This window comes from Callospermophilus lateralis, chromosome 3 (genome assembly GCF_048772815.1).
Source record: "Callospermophilus lateralis isolate mCalLat2 chromosome 3, mCalLat2.hap1, whole genome shotgun sequence".
In the NCBI taxonomy this organism is placed as follows: Eukaryota; Metazoa; Chordata; class Mammalia; order Rodentia; family Sciuridae; genus Callospermophilus; species Callospermophilus lateralis.
This window is the reverse complement of record NC_135307.1, coordinates 52017612-52039350: the sequence shown is the minus strand read 5'-3', so window position 1 is coordinate 52039350 and position 21739 is coordinate 52017612. Positions and strand designations below refer to the sequence as shown.

At 34.9% G+C, this 21739-nt stretch overlaps 1 pseudogene; it reads right to left on the bottom strand.

The window, feature by feature from the left end:
- LOC143394630 (60 kDa heat shock protein, mitochondrial-like) overlaps positions 1-21739 on the bottom strand; it is a 56493-nt pseudogene that overhangs the window by 11810 nt on the left and 22944 nt on the right.

The following is a 21739-nucleotide window of genomic DNA, read 5'->3' as shown; positions in this document are numbered from 1 at the left end:
ATGTTTTTGGCACCTTTGTCTAATATAAGATAATTGCAAATTGATGGGTTAGTCTGTGTGTCCTCTATTCTGCACCATTGGTCTACCAGTCTGTTTTGGTGCAAATACCATGCTGTTTTGGTTACTATTTGCTCTATAGTATAGTTTTAAGTCTGGTATAGTGATGCAACCTGCTTCACTCTTTCTGCTAAGGATTGCTTTAGCTATTCTGGGTCTCTTATTTTTCCAGATGAATTTCATGATTGATTTTTCTATTTCTATGAGGAGTGCCATTGGGATTTTTATTCGAATTGCATAAAATCTATATAATGCTTTTGAAGTATGATCATTTTGATAATATTAATTCTGCCTATTCAAGAGAAAGGTAGATCTTTCCATCTTCTAAGGTCTTCTTTGATTTCTTTCTTTAGGGTTCTGTATGTTTTCATTGAATGGATCTTTCACCTCTTTTGTTAAGTTGATTCCCAAGTACTTTTTTTTTTTTTTTTTTAGGTTATTGTAAATGGGGTAGTTTTTCTCATTTCCCTTTCTGAGGATTTGTCAGAAATTCTTTTGATTTATTGGTGTAGATTTTATATCCTCCTACTTTTCTGAATTCATTTACTATTTCCAGAAGTTTTCTGGTGGAGCTTTTCGAGTCTTTTAGGTATAGAATCATATAGTAAGCAATAGTGCTAATTTAAGTTCTTCTTTTCCTACACATATCCCTTTAATTTCTTTCTTCTGTCTAAGTGCTCTGGTCATTGTTTCAAGAACTATGTTGTATAGAAGTGTCTTGTTCCAGTTTTTAGAGGGAATGCCTTTAATTTTTCTTCATTTAGAATGATGTTGGTCTGGGGCTTAGTGTAGATAGCCTTTATGATGTTGAGATATGTTCCTGTTACCCCTAGTTTTTCTAATGTTTTGAAAATGAAGCGGTGCTGTATTTTGTCAAATGCTTTTTCTGTGTCTATTGAGATTATCGTATGATTCTTATCTTTGAGTGTAATGATGTGATGAATTACATTTATTGATTTTTGTATGTTGAACCAACCTTGCATCCCTGGGATGAATCCCACTTGATCATGATGCACAATCTTTTTGATATGTTTTTGTATTCGATTTGCCAAAATTTTATTGAGAATTTTTGCATCTATGTTCATTAGAGATATTGGTCTGAAGTTTTCTTTCTTTGATATGTCTTTGCCTGGTTTTGGGATCAGGGTGATATTGGCCTCATAGAATGAGTTTGGAAGTGCTGCCTCTTTTTATATTTCCTGAAATAAATTGAAGAGTATAGGTATTAGTTCTTCTTTAAAGGTCTTGTAGAACTCGGCTGTGTAACTATCTTGTCCTGGGCTTTCTTGGTTGGTAGGCTTCTGATGTCGTCTTCTATTCATTATTTGATATTGGTCTGTTTAAATTGTGTATATCTTCCTGATTCAATCTGGGCAGGTCATATGACTTAAGAAATTTGTTGATGCCTTCAATATCTTCTATTTTATTGGAGTATAAGTTTTCAAAATAATTTCTAATTATCCTCTGTATTTCTTTAGTGTCTGTTGTAATATTACCTTTTTCATCACATATGCTGGTAATTTGAGTTTTCTCTCTCCTTCTCTTCGTTAGCGTAGCTAAGGATCTGTCAATTTTATTTATTTTTTCAAAGAACCAACTTTTTGTTTTGTCAATTTTTTCAATTGTTTCTTTTGTTTCAATTTCATTGATTTCAGCTTTAATTTGAATTATTTCTTGCCTTCTACTGCTTTTGCTGCTGACTTGTTCTTCTTTTTCTAGGGCTTTGAAATGTAGTATGATGTCATTTATTTGTTGACTTTTCTTCTTTTAAGGAATGAACTCCATGCGATGAATTTTCCTCTTAGTAGTGCTTACATAGTGTCCCAGACAGAGATTTAGATATGTTGTGTCTACGTTCTCATTTACCTCTAAGAATTTGTTAATCTCCTCCTTGATGTCTTCTTTAATCCATTGTTCATTCAGTAACATATTATATTTAGTCTCCAGGTGATGGAGAAATTTTTATTTTTTATTTTTTCATTGATTTCCAATTTCATTCCATTATGATCTGATAAAATGCATGGTAGTATCTCTACTTTTCTGTATTTGCTAAGAGTTGCTTTGTGGCATATTATATGGTCTATTTTAGAGAAAGATCCATGTGCTTCTGAGAAAAAAAGTGTATCTGCTTGATGCAGCTTGAAATATTCTATATATGTCCATTAAGTCTAAGTTATTGATTGTATTATTGAGTTCTATAGTTTCTTTATTCAACCTTTGTTTGGAAGATCTATCCAGTGGTGAGAGAGGTATGTTAAAGTCACCCAAGATTATTGTGTTGTGGTCAATTTGACTCTTAAACTTGAGAAGAACTTATTTGATGAACATAGCTGTACCATTGTTTGGGGCGTATATATTTATAATTATTATGTTTTGTTGGTGTATGGTTCCCTTGAGCAGTATATAATTTCCATCTTTATCCTTTTTTATTAACTTTGGCTTGAAGTCTACTTTATTTGATACAAGGATGGAAACCCCTGCTTGCTTCTGCAGTCCATGTGAGTACTTCCCTAATAAGACTCCTATAGTGCAAGAATTAAAACCAAGAATCAACAAATGGGATGGAATCAAACTAAAAAGTTTCTTCTCAGCAAAAGAAACAATCTGTGAGGTTAACAGAGAGCCTACATCCTGGGAGCAAATTTTTATCCCTCACACATCAGATAGAGCACTAATATCTAGGATGATTAAAGAACTCAAAAAGCTAAGCACCAAAAAAACCAAATCACCCAATCAAAAAATGGGCCAAGGACCTGAATATACAATCAATCAAAAAATATATGAATAATGTTCATCATCTATAGCAATTAGAGAAATGCAAATCAAAACTACTCTAAGATATCATCTCACTCCAGTTAGAATGGCAGCTATTATGAAGACAAACAACAATAAGTGTTGGTGAGGATGTGGGGAAAAAGGTACACTCATACATTGCTGGTGGGACTGCAAATTGGTGTGGCCAATATGGAAAGCAGTGAAGATTCCTTGGAAATCTGGGAATGGAACCACTATTTGACCCAGCTATCCCTCTCCTTGGTCTATACCCAAAGGACTTAAAAACAGCATAGTACAAGTCATAGCCACATCAATGTTTAGAGCAGCACAATTCACAATAGCTAAACTGTGGAGCCAACTTAGATGCCCTTCAATAGATGAATGGATAACAAAAAAAAATGTGGCATATATACACAATGGAATTTTACTCAGCAATAAAAAAGAACAAAATCATGGCATTTGAGGTAAATGGATGGCATTGGAGAAGATAATGCTAAGTGAAGTCAGCCAATCCCCCCAAAACAAATGCCGAATGTTTTCTCTGATATAAGGAGGCTGACTCATAGTGGGGTAGGGATGGGGAGCATGAGAGGAATAGATAAATTCTAGATGGGGCCAAGGAATGGGAGGGAAATGGAGGGGGTAGGAGATTAGCAAGGACAGTGGAATGTGATGGACATTATTATCCAAAGTATATGTATGAAGACACAAATTGGTGTCAACATACTTTATATACAACCAGAGATATGAAAAGTTGTGTTGTATATATGTAATAAGAATTGTAATGCATTCTGCTGTCATTTATTTTAAAAAAAATCAACAAAAAAAATAGAATGCATTTTGGTGGTGTTCACTTACCAAATCAGAAAATTGTGAAGTGCCAAATTGTGTAAAATTCAGTATTCAGCATCCAAATATCTAGAAAACTGATTGTGTGCTTGAGTAATGAAAACTTGATTTAGGCCTCAATGAAAATACAACATGGTTATGTAGAAAAGACAACAGAAGACACATTAATGGATTGGGAGACAGGTTTTCAAAAAATAAATGAACAAAGGCACAAATGCCAATGGAGGTATGAGACAAGAAAGTTATAAACCTTATCAAAGATTGGTAAGTATGTGGAGAAGCTCTGAAAATTAATTTGGATGAGACATGTGCTAAAGAATGTAAAAGACTTTGAAAGTATAACTAAAGGTTTTGCATTTTGTAATTATATAAACTAATTCTTATTAGATAGTCACTAGTATAAGAAAGTATATGACTTGAAAGATTACTTGAGAGTTTAAGGAGAGAATGTGGTGGTGTTGGTGGACAAGGAAGGAAGATTCAGGTTGGAAGCCCAGCTAGAAATCAGGGATTGATCAGACCACAGCTGGTGAGGAACTTGTAAGAGGCAGCAGCCATGGGAAGAGAAGGGGGACAACTAACTCTCAGTCTTACAGTCAAAAGATTTAAGCAAACCATTGTACTAGAAGGTAAACAGACTGTGTGATGGTATGCTTGTCCAACGTGTGCATTTCATATTTAATTGCAATTAATAAGTGAATTGTCAATTAAGCACTACATGCTTACATAAAGCATTTCAACCAACAGCTGTTAAGTATGTGCAAAAGACTGAATAAAATATACTGTTTGCCTCAAATGGAATAGAGAAAATCATCTAGGGGATCATGATTCTGGGAATCAAATTATGAGATAGCTTCTCCATTTAAAGACTAGGAATAATAAAACAATTTTAGATACATACTAGGGTTTTTTCTTAGGTATTAATACATTTATTTATTCAGTTATCTACTTATCAGAATTCCAAAGTAAAGATAGGATTAGTGAAAAAAATAGTAATTCTGCTTTCTAATTAATTAGGATTAGTGAAATATTCATAATGGTTTATGTGGCCAAATAAAAATTAAAAAATATAACAAACACTAGCTTTTCTTTCTTCTTTTATACTTCATTTTATTTTTTTAGCAACATGTTGTTAAATATTAAAACCCGTCAACCAACTAAATTGGTGAACTTGAAGAGAATCTACTTTAAATTTTAGAAAAACTATTTTTCAGATTGGATTTACTCCCTTCCTGTTTATCTTACCAACTATACTACCTTTCTTGTAGTACTGACATTTGTGCATACTCCTTTGTGACTCCTGCCTTCAGTTTTTCATCCAATCTGATCCTTAAATACAGTTGTACCTCTCCTGTATACAGGGCCCATGAAGTCCTTCTTGAAAATTTTAAAGAGAAAAGTTTTCTCTAGCTCATTCATTTTTTTATGAAACTTGGTTTAATGTCTTTTTTTAAAAAAATTGTTTATTTAGTTGTTAGAAAAAAATGCCCTGCTCTTAAAATTTTTATCTCTTTTACTTTGCCTTTGACACATTATGCAACTATTTCATTTTGTTTATTTGTAAGCTGAGCCTGTATCTCTTGTACTATACTCCCCTGAAAAGTCAAATGCCACTCAATCTTTTTGTTGTTGTTGTTGTTAGTACTGGAGATTAAACCCAGGGACCCTAAACCACTCAGCCACATCCCTTTCTCCCACCCTTTTTGTAGTTTATTTAGAAACAGGGTCTTCCTGAGTTATTCAGGGCTTCTCCCTAAGTTACTGGGATGGCTTTGAATTCAAGATCCTCCTCCCTCAGCCTTCTGAGCCACTGGGAATACCAGTATGTGCCACCAGGGCCAGCTTCACTCAATATTTAATAATTAGATCAGTATTTGTTTTCTGTACTGTGGAAGTATTTTGGTTTTTCGTTTCAAGCAAATTACATCCATGAAATGATTGCAGAAATTGTGGTGGAGTCTATTTCTTTTTGAGACATATTGAGGGATTTCAGTAAGAAAATAGTCATTGTTTCATTTGCAAAGTGAATTCAGGAACTGTTTAAATTCTTTACAGCAAATAGGAACAAAAGCTTATGAGTAAAACAGACTCAATATGAGCGTCTATAAGAGAGAAAAGTATTCTTCTCCTCCCAAGCAAACATTTTCACTGCTAAGTTTCATTGAAAGCTAGTTTTTTGTGTGTGAAAATGGTAATAATAGAGAGTTATGATCTCAATAGCATGAAACATTGAAGCCAATTTTAATTAAACTTTTTATGAATATGATATTGATTATATGTTTGATTATCTATGAACATTTGTAAAGTTGTAAGAAAACATAATTAATGCATATAATTTAATAATATTTTGGGAATTACAATGAAGTGTCTGTAATTTCAAGAATGGATTTGTGTTATTTTCTTTATATTTTCTCTTTCTGAATATTCTCTTTGTGACTTTTCATGCAACTACTTAGACTAAATATGCAGATCATTCCATCAAATTGAGAGAGGAAATAAGGTTTTACTTTCATCTTAATCTGAGATATGTTTGTTTAATATACTATAAATGGATATCTATTAAAGTTATTTTTTCTCCTAGCATTTAATTTTTTCCAATCTAATTTAATAAAAACTATCCTTGCCACATTTGTCCACAATTCTATTTTGTTCAGTTAATTTTAAATAACTTTCAATGAAACTGATTTCAAATTTCCATTTATCACATAATAATAACATATTTTTTTCCCTGAAAAGTGGAAAGAAATGTACCTACCTATTTGAGTAGCAAATACAGATCTTCAAGGGAATTTTATAGTGCTTAGTTTCTTATTTATGTGTGATTATGCATTTGATAACAGGGAAAAGGGTTTATTTTTCCATAGATCTAGCTCACTTTGCAATAGAAGTTTCCTCTGTTATGCATACATTGATTAATTTTCCCAAATAGTATATAGTAACCTAAACATATCTTCCCCATATATCACTAGGCACATAGCTGACCCTTCCTGAATGAATGTGGATAAATAAAAGAATGGATAGCAATAAAGCAATAAAAACATCCTGAATATAATCTACTAGAAGAAACATAAAAGCAGCAATGGAGAATTGCAAAGCAACTGATAGGAAATATTGTTAGGATTTAAATAAGAATATTAAAATGATGACAGCTTCCTTAAGAAGGGTGTGCAGCATAAATACTTTAGGTACCTAAGAGACTCAAAATCTAAGAATCACAAATTAGTGGCTAATCATCTAGTATAATACCCTTGTTCTTTAGATGATAAAATAACATTCTGGAATGTTAAGGGAAAGAACTTAAGGTCATAAAATTGATGTGTGCCAACCCCGAAATCATGATTCATAACTCCTGTCACCTGACTTAATATTAAATATTAAACCAATAAATTAGTTTATTTTTAAAGTTAGAAAGATGTTTTATACTAAGAAAATACATAATATACATTATCAATATAATCCAAGGGCATCCTAGTTAGTAGCTTCCAACCAACAGTGACAAGAAAGATGCTATCTTAGGTCATTCCATCCCTAGTGAAATTCACTGGTTCTAGCCACATGTGTGAATATAGGAAAGACCAAGGGAAGAACTGCCTATCTCAATATTCCAAATTGCCAAAACACTTAATAATTAGCTAATGAATGGTTTCATTTTCAATCCACTAAATTCAGGTAATTTATTACAGAGTGAAGCATACCTGATTATTAAAAAATAATTGGTTATTTTGGTTCATAATGCATACATATTTGCTTATCATTATACACTTTTAAGTAATAATGTGCAAGAATTTTATTACCTGTTTTTTTCCCCCTTGGCATCATAGGAAATGACAACTGTATATTTTTTTTGCATGGGTAAAAAGTTTGTCTACATTATTTCATATTATTGGACCTTTTTTTTAAAATTTGGATCTTAGCTTTTTAAAAATTTTTATTTATTTATTTTATTTATATATGACTGCAGAATGTATTACAATTCTTACCACACATATAAAACGCAATTTTTCATATCTCTGGTTGTATACAAAGTATATTCACACCAATTTGTGTCTTCATACATGTACTTTGGATAATAATAGCCATCACATTCCACCATCATTTCTAATCCAATGCCCCCTCCCTTCCCCTCCAACCCCTCTGCCCTATCTAGAGTTCACCTATTCCTTTCATGTTCCCTCTCCCTATCCCACTATGAATTAGCCTCCTTATGTAAGAAAAAACATTCAGTATTACATTTTGGGGGGGATTAGCTAATTTCACTTAGCATTATCTTCTCTAACTCCACCCATTTATTTACAAATGCCATGATTTTATTCTCTTTTATTGCTGAGTAAAATTCCATTGTGTATATATGCCACATTTTTTTTAATCCATTCATCTATTGAAGGGCATCTAGGTTAGCTCAACAGTTAAGCTACTGTGAATTGTGCTGCTCTAAACATTGATGTGGCTGTGTCCCTGTAGTATGCTGTTTTTAAGTCCTTCGGGTACAGACCGAGGAGAGGGATAGCTGGGTCAAATGGTGGTTCCATTCCCTATTTTCCAAGAAATCTCTGTACTGCTTTCCATATTGGCTGCACTAATTTGCAGTCCCACCAGCAGTGTATGAGTGTACCTTTTCCCCCAAATCCATACCTTATTGGATCTTTAAGTTGGTTCTAGTTTCAGGATATAAGAACTTGGGGGCACATTGCTGTGCAAAAATATTTATACATGTTTTAGGTAGCCTTTTCACTGCTGTGACTAAAAATAACCACCAGAATTATTGTAGAGGAGGAAAGTTTATTTGAGGGCTCATGGTTTCGGAGGTCTCAGTCCATAGACTGCAGGCGCCATTTCTTGGGGCTAGAGGTGAGGTAGAATATGATGGCAGAAGAGCGTGGCAAAAGGAAGCAGCTCACATAATGATCAGAGAGCAGAAAGAGAGACTCCATTCTCCAGATACAGAATATATAACCCATAGCCACACCCACAATGAACCACTTCCTCCAGCCACACCACACCTGCCTACAGTTACCACTGAGTTAAACCCATCAGGGATTAATTCACTGATTAGGTTAAGTTTAACCCAATCATTTTTCCTCCAAACCTTCTTGCATTGTCTCATATGTAAGATTTTGGGGGACACCACATTTAAACTATAATAATACGAATATCTAATTACTTCTTTATCATAAATTCCTAAAGTTTTGTTTCTAAGTCAAAATGTTAGGCTGGGATTGTGGCTCAGCGGTAGAGCACTCGCCTAGCACTCGCGGAACCACATAAAAATAAAGGCATTGTGTTGTGTCCATCTACAAAAAAGATTCTCTCTCTCTCTCTCTCTCTCTCTCTCTCTCTTTCTCTCTCTCTCTCTCCTTTCTAAAAAAGAAAGAAAGAAAGAACACTAATATTTTTTTAAAAAGTTAGAGGCTGAGTCTGTGGCTCAGTGGTAGAGTGCTTGCCTAGCATGTGTGAGGCACTGGGTTCAGTTCTCAGCACCACATATAAATAAATGAATAAAATAAAGGTCCATAAATCTAAAAATGTTTCAAAAAATGTTAAAATTATTTTAAGGACTTAGACCTTGGTCCATGGTGCTTACCTTCCAGGAACATCCCAGTATATATTTGCAAGTGGTTCATAGAAGTTCCATTTTCACTAAGCTTTCATAAGGAATTTTCGCTATCTGTATAAAACAAAGGAATAAAGTATCTCATTAAAATTTTGTACTGAATTCCTATTGCTGTGCTGACAAACCGCCATAAGTTTAGTAGTATATAACAATGTCTATTATCTTATAGTTCTGGAAGTCAGAAGTCCAAAATGGCTCTTAGAGGGATGAAGTCCAGATTTCTGCAGAGATGCATGTCTACTGGATGTGCTGGGGAGTAATCTGCCCCTGCTTATTCCTGCTTCTAGTAATTGTCGGCATTACTTGGCTTGTAGCTCTGTCACCCTGATTTCTGTTTCTATGGTCAAATTTCCTTTTCTGACTCTTTTGTCTCCACTTTCTATTTTAAAAGCACTGTTTTGATTTCATTGTGCCCATCTGATAAGTCCAGGATAATTGCCATATTTTAGGATCCTTAATTGCATCTGTTGAATTCTTGTTGCTACATAACATATTCATAGGTACTGTTGATTAGGAGATGAACATATTTGTGGGGAGGAGGGTCATTAAGTGGTCTACCACAAAACTTCTCTTTGAATCATATACTTATTGATTATTGGACTTCTATCTGCTTTAAACATTTTATATTAATTATTTATTTAACAACTTCTTATTTCTTATTATAAGAAATTATTTTATGGGGCTGAAGAAAAGGTATGAAATATCATAACATAAAATATTCAATGTTGAAGGATAAGTAAGGGTTTGAGATATAGCTCAGTGATAGTGCACTGGTCTAGCACACACAAGGCCCTGGGTTTGAGCCTCAGCACCAAAGAAGAAAAGGAAAGGAATATGTAAAGTTGAAGTAAGTAAAAGTTAAAAATTGGAGCTACTATGACAACTGGCAAACCAAGAGCTATATTTATGCAAAGCCTCACTGTGCCAAGAGCACAGATACACCAATATTGGCACTTGCAACTAGATCCCACACCTTTTTTAATCCTCACCATCATCAGTGCAAGACCACAGTTGAAAATGTCACCTTAGCTGTTCCCATTGGTTCCACGTATCTCAGTCTTGAGGATGAAGATACCCACGCCATTGCTCCTTCACTAGGCTGCAGCTCAATTGTTGCTCTCCTATCCAGCTACTACTGTACTCTGGAAAGAATTTGTCTTTCTCTAGAATAACACCTAGCATCCTCAAACTGCAAAACCCCACTGTGCCAAACAGTGACTGTAGTCCTACTTCACTGTGTTGAAGCAATATTGAGAAGAAAATGCTTGCTCCTGCCATGTGTCGCCCATTGTCATCTGGGTCCAGACCAGCATCACTTGCACCCCAATTCTCATAAAATTCCTTTAAAAATAGCTTCTAAAGCTTTTTCATGCCACTCGAGAAGGACTTAGAAGGTAAAGTCCAATATGAAGGCTTGCTCTAGGTCATGTCCCATCCTTGTTATGTTTCTTGTTTGCATTTTGCCCTTCACATACCCCAGAGGAGTTCATAGTTCATCATTTTTATCTCTGAAGATTTTAGCAGCCAGAATGAAAAGTAAAACAGTAAGTTATGAGGTTGCCAGGAACCAAAACAAAAACACAAATTTATCTCTTAGGAAAAACACCATTACTTTTGGTATGGAGACAAGTGAAATATTTCTTCTGTTGGTTCATAAAGGACAATAGTACCATGCAATATAATTGATATGACGAAGGTAAATTTCTTACAACAACTTTGGGTGCTGTATGTACAGATCAAAACAAATACATAAACAAATACAGCATTTATAAGAGTGAATTTTAAAAGTATCTCAAAAGATGTTTCCCAAAGCATGGTCTATGGAATATTGGTTTCATATGAAATAATAATAAGTACATTTGTATGCTTTGGTGTTGCAGTGGAAAGAATAACTTTGAATCCTGCATACTTTTGAAAAATTTAAAAAGCAGATTAGTTTGTCCTATAGAAGAGAATTCTGTGTCACGTAGTTGAGCTCAGCTTGTCTCTGACATTTTATCACCAATATTTTTCTGTGTATTTCTCTGTGGCTAATTTTGGGGATATTTATCTTCACATGAACAGAGTTTGAAGAGATGGGAAGGTAGTACATTTTATAGAAAGTCCTCCATAAATATTCTCACAAAGTTTTGAAATTTCTTGCATGGAAGCAAGTTTAAGGTTATGTTCTGGCAAATTCCTTGAATGCAGTTGTTTGCAAACAGGATTGGCTTTCCCTAGGATAACAGGGCACTCAGTACAATACCACCAAATTCCGAGGAGAGGTCTTAACTTCAAACTGGAAAACACATTTTGTATGAGTGTGAAATTCTAGAAGAATATATTTTTCTCTAAACTTTGGTATTCACTGTTGCTCTAATTTTACAAATTTACTCGTGTAGAAGAAAGCCAGAGTTTATTCTGATTTGTGTTTTTCAGTAACCTGGTTTTAGTTTCTTCACTTTTGCCATCAACTGCTCATGGCTCGTAATTTCCCCAAACCCTTCTTGTGTGTTTTGGGGAAATGGAAAACTATTTTGTGCTATAAGTTTGTGTTGTCCACAAAGCAGGATGGTTTCCTTTCTGCTTGATGTTTCACTGGCGCTCTGGGCTGTTTTCTCTCAGGATTGCCCATCAGGATGCTTCTGCTGCATTTCATCAACTCTGGCACCTTCTTGTCATCAGGGCCAACTCTGTGCACCTTCCTGATGAACTTGAGGAGGAAGTGAGCTTCTTCTGCACAACTCCAGGGAAGTCTCCAACTTCTAGAATGAATGGTTTTTCTTGTGACCATTTTGTTCCATTCCACTTCTTTCCCTCTTGGTATCTCTTACCTCATGATGATGAAGAAGAAGAAGATGATGATGATGATGATATTTAAATTCAGCCTCTTCTACCCTTTTCCTTATCTTTTTGTTGTTGTTGTTTAATTGTATTCTTTTTTTCTTTTTTGTTCCTAGAAACTGAGAAATCCTATGATTCTACAAAGGATGCAGATGCTTCTAAATGTTTTATCTTGATTCTTTTTGCAAGTTGTTCTCACGGCTGTAATATTTCATTGAACCTATGATGCCATAAATTAGTCCCAATGTAAGATGCATTGATATTTTTTTGTACAACTAAGAAAAATGTTACTAACAAAATTATAACATAAAATTTCCCAACACATTCATTTTTAGCTGAATCCCAATTTCAGCCATGTTAAAACATATATGCAATCTAATGAAATACAATCCTTCACTCCCCTAAAACTTCAATGTATTATTGCTGAGGTTTCTCTATTTTTTTAAATAAAAGCCATACATTATTTGTGGCTTTTATTTATGGTAAAGAAAATTTATGGGAGACTGTTGTTTCAGATTAAGCTCCTATATAATTGGACACAAAAGACCAGGCCAAACCTGGATAGAGCCACTTATTCTAGGTGCCTGACACATAATCAAACAGAACTTGGAAACAGGGAAAGTTTCTTAAAAGTAGAAGATGCACAGAAGCCAATTAAAGAGACCAGTCAAGGAGGCATGATAATAATGTCCCCTTTACTTTTTATATTAGGAAATTGTTGTGGTTTGGGACTGTTCCCCAGAGGTCCATATGTTAGAGATAGTCACCAGCCTGCAGCGCTACTAGAAACTTAAGAAGTAGAGCCTATTGATAGGTCTGGTCACTGTAGAGATACCCTTGAATGGGATATTGGGATTCAATCCCTTCCTTTTCTTCTTCTTCTTATTTTTTTTGGTTCAAGGCCATGAAGTAAAAGAGTTTTGCTCTACAATATGCTCCTTGCCATTCTGTGCTACCTCAACAAAAGTCCCAAAGTACAGCAACCGTGGGCCAGGGACTGAAACCTTTAAAATTATGAGCCAAAATAAATCTTTCTTCTTTTTAAGTCAATTATCTCAGATATTCTGTTACAGTAATCATAAGCTAACATAGAAAATAGCTTTGAAAGAATTAATCTTTTTCTCGTTTCTTATTTCTGCTTTCATCAGCCTTTTTTGTCTATAAAACTAGCCCTTCATGGATGTGCTTTTCCTTTTAATAGATAGGATGCTGCCCGATGATTAATCAATAATAGTCAATTCGATCATTAAATTCAATTTGTTGAAATTTTATGACACTTATTTTTGAAAAACAAAATTTACTGGACTCTACTTGACAGCAGAAGGACATATAAATCTCCCAGGCCTCTATCACTATACACCTGGGGGCAAGCATTCAGTAATGGAGCACTCATACATGCTACCTCTCAATCTTCCCATGTACTCGTCTTTTGAACTGGAACTAGGGTTTTGTGTTTGTTGTATTTTATAGTATACAAGTCTAATGGTGCTCTATCTCAGCTCCTTCGGACATTATTCAAATATCACATTCTCAATAAAATTTCTATGATATCTTTTCCCAAATGTCTCTAAACAATTTTTCTGCTTATTTTTCTCCATAGCAATTCTTGACCTCTATACATTGTCTGTTTCCTCAAAATAGAATATGTTTCATGTATTTTGTTCTCTGTATTCATTGTTGTATCTCTAGCAAATGGAGAAGCCCAGCTGTTCTCCCCAAGCTGCAGAGTAGTGGGCTGCACCTCAGGCGGTGAGCAAGAGCCCACCAACTGTGATGGTATGGGCTTGAGTCCTGGTAAGTCAGGGTGTGCTGACCTATCAGCTTGTGACTGCCTGGGTCAGACCTGGTATGGAAGCCTGTTCCATACAGCACACAGCCCTGAAACGCTCAGAATCTACAATCTGGTGACTTCAATCTCCTGGGAAGAGCTGGGATTAACCACAAGTGGAGAGAAAACAGAAAGGGGCCAGACCTGAATGGAAATTCAGGCTCAAGGGTTAACTAAAAGCACTAGTACTTTTCCAAACCCTGATTACCATAATTTGGACCAATAACATTGACCCAAGCTCTATATAGACCCATAGACTAGCATACTCAGGTGGCAACTTGCTCTCGGGTCTCCTCTTGCCACTGCAAGAGTTCTGTTTCTATTCTTCACACTTGAAAACATGCTACTCCCTTCACTGTCGCCTTTCATTGTCCCATGAATTCATTCTTGGGATTTGTGAGATAAGGACCTGAAAAAGAAGTTAGTGGTGAGCTGCTGGGGTCTGCTGTGACACTGGAGGGTATAGTCTGCCATTTAGAGCTGCAACACAATGCTTGACAGCAGTGGAGAAGAATCCAGCTTTGCTGGCTGTGACCCTTGGAGAGGTAGGTATCCCTGCTGTGATAAGCTGCCAACAGTGTAAGGGCTTCCTTCCCAGAGGCCTATAGACTGCACAGGCCCCACCTGCCAGCACAAATGGAAAATCAGCTTCCCTCACACTCTGTTTTCAATGGAAAAATGTCTACCACCTAGTAGATGCCCAATAGGTTTTCTTTTCTTTCTTTCTTTCTTTCTTTTTTTTTTTAGAGTAAGTGGAAAATAGGTTCAATTATCATTTTCACCATTTTACAAGTGTGAGAAATGAGGCTGAGAATTATAGACAGTGAATAACAAGGCCGAGATTTCAACACAAGTTAGTTTGATTTTTAAGTTCATGTTCTCAGCTGCCCGTCAGCCTTGTCATAAATAGTGATTTAGATGATCTCTAATATTTCAGTGTGGAATATCAAACAGATCTTGGGGATATTTCTTCCCTCACTTGTGTAAAATTTGAGATACAGATCAATATTCCTGGTGATAAAGGAACTTTTCCCAGAAAATAACCAAAACAGGTAACTGCGGATTCACTCTCTACCCTACTTCTCAAACCAAGTAAAGAACGCCTCTCAACACTTAAACCATCCATTTCAATCAGAAGGGTTTGGAGAAATTAAGTATTTGTGTTACCAGAAAAAAAAATTATTATTTTAAATTGTAGTTGGGAATAACTGGTGCTTAAATGGCCTCAAGTAATTGAAAGATTAAGTCCAGATAGCATTATTTCAGGCTCCATGATAGAAGGAAATAAGGATAATTTGGCACCTGCTTTTTACTTTCATATAAGCGTCAAGCGATCCATTAATGATAAAATCATCTGCATACTTTGAACTTTTACACATGAATGCCTTTGCCATACTAAGTAATCTTTCCTAACTTCTTATTTAAAAATCATTGTCTGCACTAATTAGAGAAGCTATCATTTAAAAAACTGAGTAACACAGATATTTCCTTAAGGGAAAAGGAAGGCAAAAATAAGCATAATCAAAGAAGAGAAAGTAAAAATAAATAAGGTGGACCTAGTTTGACATATTGCTGGCTTTTCAATTTAACTTCTAAATTACTTTCAAAATTTGACTTTTGTGCTGGGAATTTTCTTCTGGAAGTTGTAAAAATGATTGTGTTTAGTACTCTGGATACCACCATTTTAGCAATCTATGTGGGAAATCAAACTGATGTTAGGACTCCAAAGTATAGAAGAACATACATTATTTTCAAAGTATATTTTAAGGATACTTCAAAAGGGTTTTCACTCTCTTAGCTTTGAAAACTTTAATGAAAGAATAATTAAATCTTTAAATAAAGAATGACATACTTTATACTACAACTAAAATAGAATTCCAGAAAAGAGACAAGATTTAATATACTGAAAAATAAGGTGATTTATTTATCAAACTTGCAGATAATTTTCTAATTTTCCTTTCTTAATGAAATGAGTAAATTAAAGAAGGAAGAAGGTAAGCCTCTATCATCTAACATATCAATTGGTAGGGTTGGCTGGACAGTGAACTCTCTTGGGGCTTATGTTTTCTTAGATCATTTTATGGGTGGGGATTTTAGAAATGGCTCGACTGAAAAATTATTCATCTCCATGTGACATTGACTATGATTAATTGCTGGCTTGGTTAGCACCTGCTCTGATCTTGAAAAAACCAGTTGGTCTCACTCACATGCCTAGCACCTTGGTGAGAATGACTGTCCCCCTCTCCCTTCCCATGTAGCCACATATATTCCACAACTGAGTACTCAGATTTCTTACATAGAATATTTTGGGTTTGAACTATGTAGCATTGTAGCCTAGCTGCTTATTGTAATTTGGATCTTAAATGTATCTCCCAAAGGTCCATATGATAAAGCCTTGGTCATCAGCCTGTGGTGAAACCTATAGGAAATAGGGCTTCGTTCAAGTTAAGTCATTGGACTCTCCACGTCTTTCTCTTTTGCTTCACATCTACCCTGAGATGTGCAGCTTTGCTCTACCACAGGCTTCCTATCATGATTTTCTGCCTTGCCATAGGCCCTGAAACAATAGTACAATACACCCATGGACTGAAATCTATGAAACTTTGAGTCAAAATGAACTTTTCTTTCTTTAAGTTACCTAACTGAGGTATTTGGTCAAGTAATGGAAAGCTGACTAATGTATTACTTACCTTTTTCAAACACTGAGTCTCCTCAATTGTAAAGTTGATAAGCGTATCCACCAAATTGTTGTAAGTAGCAGTTTGTCACAACTCCTTGCACACAGGTGATCATACCTATGAGTTTTTATTGCTAAGATAAATTTTAAAACATAGGGTGATTTTGCTACATATAAAGAAGAGAGAACGTTATCATGGATAGAATGAATGCATTGAGCCAAACCATTATAATGGAAGTATGGAAACAATATTGAGCCTCATTTGAAGAAAAGGTATATGGTTTACTGTACTGCTGGATTTGGATATGGTTTGTGTCCTCTAATGGTCCATGTGCTGAAATTTAATTCCCATTGTGAGCTATTAAGAGGGTAAAAACAATATATGGTGTGAATTAGAGGTGGAGTGTTTGAAAAAGTATTACAATTAAATAAAGTTATCAGGGTAGAGCCTCCATGGTTGAAATTCTGAGGCTTTATGAGAAGATGAAGAGAGAGTAGAAGGGAGGAAAGGAGGGAGAGAGAGAGAAGAAGGGTGGGCAGGCCATCAGTCATACACCTACACACACCCATATGCATGGTCCCTCTTCTTGCTCTGTGCTGCCCTGCAGCACCTCAGGAATCTGGCAGCAAGAAGGTCAATAACAGATGTGTTCTGTGACTCTGAATCTTCAGAATCTCCAGAGCCATGAGCCAAAATAAATTTCTTTTCTTTGTAATGTAACCTAGACTTAGATATTTTGTTATAGTAATGAAAAAATGGACTAACACAAGTTTTAAAAAACTATTTGTGAGTTGAGTGAGGATTTAATATAGTAGAACATCTTGAAATTATAGATAGAATATGTATTTTTAGTAATAAAGGCAAATGTTACCTAAAATAAAAACATATTGTACAACTACATAATCATAATCATGTTTTTCTCTAAATATTGACAACAAAATTGAGCTCTTTTAATAATCTAATTTTTCCCAAAGTGTAAGCATGTACTATAACAATTGATATTTTATTTATGTGTCAACAAATAAATTCACACATCACTGAATAATGTTTTAAAACAATTACCAGGCCATTAACATTGGTATTAGTTTTCCAAAATTCAGTTTTTTGAGGAGTGGCCTTTATTGAACACAGAGATTGGTTGGTTATCTTGCTTTAAAATGGAAATGGTTATTAAAACACTTGGTTTCATGAGTCAGTGTGTTGTTCAATATAAATCAAAGGAAATTACTAATATTGACTTTATAATTGGAATTTCATATTCCTGAAAGATGGTTGCAATTTAATCAAAATTATTTTTGAACTTTGGGAAATAAATACAGTAGCTTAGCACTGAACTAACAGTTCACGTCAAATCTTCTTATGAATTCTGTGGTATTACTAATTCTTTTCAGCCAATAAAATAAAACACATTTTGTAATTTTGTTCCTTTCAATGGCTATAAAAATACAGTAGTGCCTTATCTGCTTTTGTGGCTTGAAATAATGCAATTTATTTACCTGTTAACTTATGTATTTATTCAAATCTTCATCGGACTCTCACTACTTAAGCATTACTCATACTACATTCAGTGTTAATGTAACATTTGGCACATATTCAGTGTACTAACAATTAACTGTTATTATTAAGTTAAATACTATTTGGTTCAGGCAAATACCCAACATGCAGTAGTTTCATTAAAATAAAATTAATAAATTTGTAATTATTATTATCTTTACTTTGTTATTAAATAATTATAGACTCATAGGAAGTTGCAAAAGAATGAACAAGCAAGTCACAAGTACAACTTCACCTGGTTTTCACAAAGTATAATTTCAGCATAAGGAAATTGACTGTGGTACAACCCATGAATTTTATGAAGATTCCATCATTTCTGCAGGTGGGAATTAATCAGATACATCTGTGGATCTTCCCACTTGCAGATGTTAGGGTCTCTGTGAAGGCTCAAAAAATAGCATTGTTCTTTCCAGCTTAATTTTAGAACCAATGGAAAAATACAATAAAAAAGTAGCAAACACATCCCAAATACCTTGTTTATTACTTAGGAAAACAAGGTTGGAGAATACAGCTCAGTGTGAACATCAAATGGCTTGCTTAATCAGGAAAAGAAGTAGAATTACCCACCTAGTCATAATAGCAGGCTTCCCTGTTGGATGCGCTCTTTGAAGGGGCAGAGCAGAATCCTTGCCTCCAGGGTCAGCTAGTTTATGTGAGCTTGTGCGAAATGAAAATGGATGGTTGCTTGTTTAAAAAGTTGGAAAAATGGTTAGGTGCTGCGGCATATGCCTATAATCCCAGTGGCTCGAGAGGCTGAGGCAGGAGAATAACAAATTCAAATCTAGCCTCCACAATTTAGCAAGGCCCTAAGCAATTCAGTGAGCCTCTGTCTCTAAATAAAATACAAAAAAAAGGGGTGGGGATGTGGCTCAGCAGTTGAGTGTTGCTGGGTAAAAAGAAAAAGAAAAAAAAAATGGAAAAATACCATTACAGGTCCTGAGACATATTTTTTCCTTTTTTTGCATGATCTTTTTTTCTCAGTTATAGTAGTTTTTGTCATTTAATGCCATTCTAGTTAAAAAGTAAAATTTTAAATTATTAACCTAAATTTGACAATTTATTTTTATATTATAAATGCCAATTATTAGTGAAAAGAGAATTTAATTCAATCATAAAAACTATATGTAATCTGTTTGTACTACAACTGTGTAAATGATGCCTAAAGCTAATTTAGTGGTTTTATTTTGCTTTTTTATAGGTTCACACTCTACCACGCTCTGCGTTTGGCTTACTGATGAATAAGGAATCATTAAGAGAAACACAATCTTAGGGTTACTTTATTTTCTCCCTTGCTTCTGTATCATCATTTTAGTGCAGTGGTTGCCTAATACAGACAGGTAATATGAATAATAAAGGATATGAAAGGCTTCTTCAGTTTTGCCTTTTTTTTTTTTTTGAATGTCTTCTTTCTGAATTCAAAGGAAGCTCTGGTTGTCAAGGAAAACTGGCCCCTGGAGGTGGTCAGCATCTCTCCTTTTCAGTGCAAGATGTTAACAGGCGTACCTTGATCTCACTTTGAATCATGCTGGACTCTTGTGCATGGAAGGTCCACAGGAGTCCTGTGTTCATGGGGTACTGTGAATAGTATAGGCTGACAGGACAGCAACAATGATGGGAATGCAAACTGTGTTTATCTCCTCCGCTCACATGCCGGCTCCATTTTCCCACCAGACTGCACATTCTGAACACAATTTCAAAGAAAATTATCAAGAAATTCCAAGACAACCACAGCAGTGCATTACATCCAGGTGGCTTCTTCTCAGTGATAGGTTTTGTGTGGCACATTCACAAAACCAGTTCTACTTGCTTCTAAGACAAGGGCAGAGTTCCTATTAGCACTTCATTTGTCCAAAATTTTTCAATCAGTGACTCCCTCCATGGAGGAAAAAATAGCAAAGTTGGAAAGAGGCCATGTGTTAACCCAACTGAGTTTTCTTCAGAATATATATGTCCATCTACGTCCAGGAGAGAAATGAAATATTTTCCTCATTCCTCTTCTGACTTGAGCATCATCTGGTAGTAGACCCTAGAGTCTGAGTTTGTACAAATCTTTTAGGTGATGAAACTATTAGATTAGCCTTATTTAAATGTGTTACAAAATTATTATTATTACAATAGCTTTTTAACAATTGCAAAAACATGCCTTAGGAAGTCATCCATAATCCTACTTTTGGAAATGGTGTATCATAGAGTCATTACACACATATACCTGGGAAAGGTCCTACCTTTCTCCTCTCTATGGTAATTAACATACCCATGCTTCTTTTATAAAAATGTTCCTTTCAACATATTACTTCTTTTGTTCTGGGGTGTTTGAATATTCTGTTTTTCATCCAGATGCTGGTTACATACAAAGTTCCGTTCTGTTTGTGAAGACTGAGCAATTGATTTATAACTTGTACTTACAAATTTACTTATAAGTTCTTTATATTATAGTTCAACAAAAGTCTGAAAAAAAGAACAAAAGATGTAGAGAAAAGATTTCATGTTTGGGATGTGGGATGAATGCTTCAAGGAAGGAAGGCAGAGCTTGAGGAGAATAGAGGGGCTTGTTGTCCCAGGGTGCCCTTCAGAGCCCAAGGATACCATCTCACTAACACCAGCACACATGGCTTCCTCTGCTCCACCATGAGCTTTGTCTTTCGCTCTTAGCCATGTGATGACTCCTACAGAACTGATAGCTAACTGCTGTTCAGAGGTTTTTGGTAAAAGGGATATTTCCACTGAAAATAGCACAAACACAAAAATGTTGACCCATTTTCCCCCCTCTGCCCTTCAGCTGTGTTTTTAAAGATGTTTGATTCCTCTGAGAGAGTATGATACAGTCTTTCAGGCTTTGAGTTATAAGTTAACTGTCTCTGAGCATTTCAGCCTACTGACCTGGAGCTTAAAAAGTTGGTGAAGCAATCTGAAAAGTTACAAAATTGAGAAAGGAGCAAAAAAGAAACATTTGGGGCAGAAATAACATTACTGACATCATTACTTGGTATATTCAATTTAGATAATATATATTTTTTAGCACATTTGACAAAGCTTTTTGATGATAAAAACAAAGTCTTGTTAGATTGTCAGGATGAGGGGAATAATCTACCAAAGACTGACGGATGACTCTGTACATGGATGTAATACTTAAACAATGGGTATTTGAAGCTATTTAAAAACCTGTTTTGACCTAAATTATTTCCTTTTATAATCTTTTTCTAAAAGCTCCTATCTATCATGATGAAAGACTAAAGCCCATGACAATGTTTAAATTCTACCTTCAAAGTGTATGGTCCTCGTCATTAAATATACTTTTGTTTATATAAAGATGGTGGAATTAACTTTCATACTTTTGATTGATTCTTCTGATTGTGTCATGCTGTATTAGTTTATTGAACATTATTTTCATTAATATGATATGCTTACAGTAACTTTTTTTTCATAAGGTTTTATTGTCCTTTATGAACTCAGCTAACCTTGTCTGAGTACATATAATCAGATTTCAATGTGCAAGTTTTGATTTTATTTCTAGGACTTACTATTGCTTCCCAATGTAGACATTTTATGATTTTATTAGAAATT